This window comes from Vigna radiata, chromosome 5 (genome assembly GCF_000741045.1).
Source record: "Vigna radiata var. radiata cultivar VC1973A chromosome 5, Vradiata_ver6, whole genome shotgun sequence".
NCBI lineage: Eukaryota > Viridiplantae > Streptophyta > Magnoliopsida > Fabales > Fabaceae > Vigna > Vigna radiata.
This window is the reverse complement of record NC_028355.1, coordinates 36,531,925-36,535,562: the sequence shown is the minus strand read 5'-3', so window position 1 is coordinate 36,535,562 and position 3,638 is coordinate 36,531,925.

Sequence of the window (3,638 nt, the reverse complement as noted above, 5' to 3'; positions counted from 1 at the left end):
CTACCCCATCCCAAACCTTACAAACTTCATTAAGTTAATGAATATAAGGATATGACAATGAATCAACAACTGAAAGTCAAGTTATGCATTGGGAAATATGAGGATTTTGTGCTTTATGATATAGTTCTTATAGAAGCTTATCATATTTTATTGGGGAGGCCTTGGAAAGTTTACAAGAAATCTGATAACGGTTCAAAAACCGTTATTTTTATACTTAAATTTGACACTAAACACATCCTTTATGGCTTAGAAACTAACTTGAAATCATGCATTTTGCTTAAGTTAGAGAGTAAGAGAGTCAAAGGTGGTTTTCTTGGTTTTATGCTTGATTTTCCTTGTTTTGGCAGGATTTAACATGATCAATTGAATGAATGAAGCTGAAGTAGGAAGGATTTGGACTCAAGAAAAGATGGAAAAGTGCACAAAGGAAGAATCGCATCCACCGTTGAGCGCTAGTTCACCGTTGAGCACCAGCTTCGCTGTAGATATCTCTTTCAAACGCTCAAGCGGCAACGCTGAGGGGAGACTTTGAGTATCGCGCCCACCGCTTGACAGAGGGTCTATCTTTTGGCAGAGGAGACACAAAAACACACTTTTCACCCCTTGGAGGCATATTTTGGATGTGGAAGCTCCAATCTACAAGTTCTAGGGTTTATCTTTTCGTTTTCATTAATTTCATCTAGTTTCACCATGTCTATGGTGAACTAAACCTCCATTGTTGTTGGGGAAACAATGTAGTCCTTTGAAACTATCATATATTGAATTGATGCTTTTTTCATATGCTTTATTTCATTAATTGTTAGAGTTTTTCCTCTATTCTTTATGCATGCTTTGTTTAACTCATTCAATAACGTGATCTTTGATTTTGTCTATATGAACACATATGGGTAAATCTAGACATGGGGAAATTCTCTCGGGAGCAATATTACCTAGACATAGGGATATGAGGATCGATTGCCTTTAAGCTTCTATGCGAATGTAATGCATGAACAATTGCTAGGGAGACAAGACATTGTAAACTAGTAATTATAAGTATGCTTTTTTCACCAAGACATTGAGATTAGGGTAAATTAGAGAGTGACATTGACGTTAATGAAGGAGTAGTCATAAATATATGAGAGTGAATTAGGATAAGTTGGAAACCCCAACAACACAATTCATCCATATCATTCAACTGTGTATTTTCTTTGTTCAATTGATCAACCTTTGCATGCATATTTAATTTTTGTTTTTGCATTATAAATACCAATTTTCGTTATTCAAGTCTTAAATAATCAACAAATCACACGAATGTCTAGGCCAACGAGTCTCTAGGGAAACAAAATCCATGCAAAATACTTGATACGATTCGGTACACTTGTCGAAGTCTTAACAAAATCCATGCAAAATGGATTCATCAACGAAATAACCTTCACTCACAAGAAAAGAAAATGTATACTTCATCCTTTAACACCAGTCCAAGTGATAGAAGACCAAGTACAAATGAAAAACAAAATGGATAGAGAAAAATAAAGAAAAAGAAAAGTCTACCTACATACATACTAATAAAATAACATGTTCCAAGTGTTTAGGTAGAATACACAAGACTTTTGAATGTCTTAGCAAACGAGTCATAATTTTAAGGGGCAAAAACTTATGCATGAGTCAAAAGAAGGTTAGTCTTAATTCTTCCTTTAAAGGAGAAAAACAAGACCAAAATAAACCTTGTGTTTAAAAAGGAAGTCACTTCAAGATTACATAGACACAACATAAGGTAAAAAAGGAACTAAATTAAAATTCTCCTAAAAGCAAATACCTTTATCATTCTCTTGATAAAAGGTGTATAAACATTAGGAGCTACATTCTTTGGATGTTTGTCAACATAACATTTAATTTGTTTTTTTATGTTTATTGCATAATGGTTTTTGAATATGAAGGAAGAAAACACAACATGACCAATGAAAATGGTTGTTGTCACAAAGAATAATGCAAATTTGAGGACAAATTCTTCTCAAGAGGATGAGGATGATGACAAACCTCCAGCCATGGCCAAGTGCATACGAAAGAGTGTGCTTCATCTTAGTTGAGTGAGCCCAAACGTTTATTCTCATGGGCCAATATTGATTGTAAATAATTAGAGTAGGTTATTTTGGGCCTTGTATTTTGGGCTCAATAGTATAGGATTTTCTTTGAGCCTTGTATTTAGGCCTTGTTTTGGGCTTTAAGCCTAGTAGTCTAATTTTAGGCCTAAAAGGTTAGGCTTTTTGGTGTGGAGTGTGAAATTAGGGTTGATTTAACCTAATTGTGTGTTAGCTTGCTCTCCAAGGTAAGGTTAAGCTTCTCATTTTCCATCCTTAAGCATTGAAAGCATGACCTTGCCACATGGCAAGTCACATTAGAAGCATGACTAGTTTAGCTCTCAAATTGAAAGTTTGAATTTGAATTTTTCCTCTCCTTTTGTTAAACACATCTAGGCTTTCTTAGCCTATAAATATAAGCTCTCACCTCTTGTATTTTAACCTTGAGATTTGTAAAGAAATGTTGCCAAAATTGTGTCATTCAACTTGTCTTGAAGTTCTCCCTAGACTAGTTTTCTCTTCGAAACTACTCTAGACTTTCTTCCTTAGGAGTTGGCCTCACCTCTTCGTGGAAAACTCTCCATAGGAAAATCAAACACCACCAAATCTTTTACATTTCATAGTTTCCACACCATGCTCCATTCCTTTCTCACTTTGATTGCAAGCTTGCTTAAAGAAAGGCTATCAAATTTGATACAATATATGCAATCTACACAAGTGATTTATGCATATAGTTGTCGTGTGACCACTTGCTCACTGAATGACATTCATTTATTTGAAAATTTGAGAAGTTTAGTCATTGGGTGACCAGTTTTTTACTGGAAGATATTTAATTTAATAAAAATTCAAGAGTTTTGTTTGCTAGGCAACTAAAAAGTTTTAAGCCATGAAAAATAGGTAACTAAGGAAAATATGATATGTGAGTTAAAGGATGTTATAAGCCTAATTCAATACAAATATCTTTAAAAAGTAGAATAATGTCAACAATTTTTTACAAAAGATGTAGCTAATGGACTAAGAGTATGCACTTAATTATGGTATATATATTTAATGAATAAATTGGATGTGTATATTTTGTTCATAATGTATGAATGAGATATGAATAAATTATGATAGTTGAGAAATATATCTAACTAATTTTGAAATATACATGCTTACGGGATCTTAAACCATTTTACCTTATTTTGTTCTTATGGGTTGTTTTCAAATTATGACGATTTTGTTACAAAAAACAAATAGTATTTTAAATTAAAGAAATTAATTTTCTATTTTATTTAATTTCTTTTATTGAGATAGTATGTATTTAATTTTTTTAATGAGTGTGATTTTTTCAAGGATGTTATATAAAATTATTTTAGAAAACTCTAAAAAAAATTGTTTGAAAAACAATTTTCTCAATCAAAACTAAATTAACTCAAATATTTATACCAATAAATATATATATATATATATATATATATATATATATATATATATATATATATAAATAAAATGTTGGATCATAATTCAATATTTCATTACAACACATATTTATGCACATTATTGCAAATATTTCTTTATCCTGCACTTAATTAATTTTTC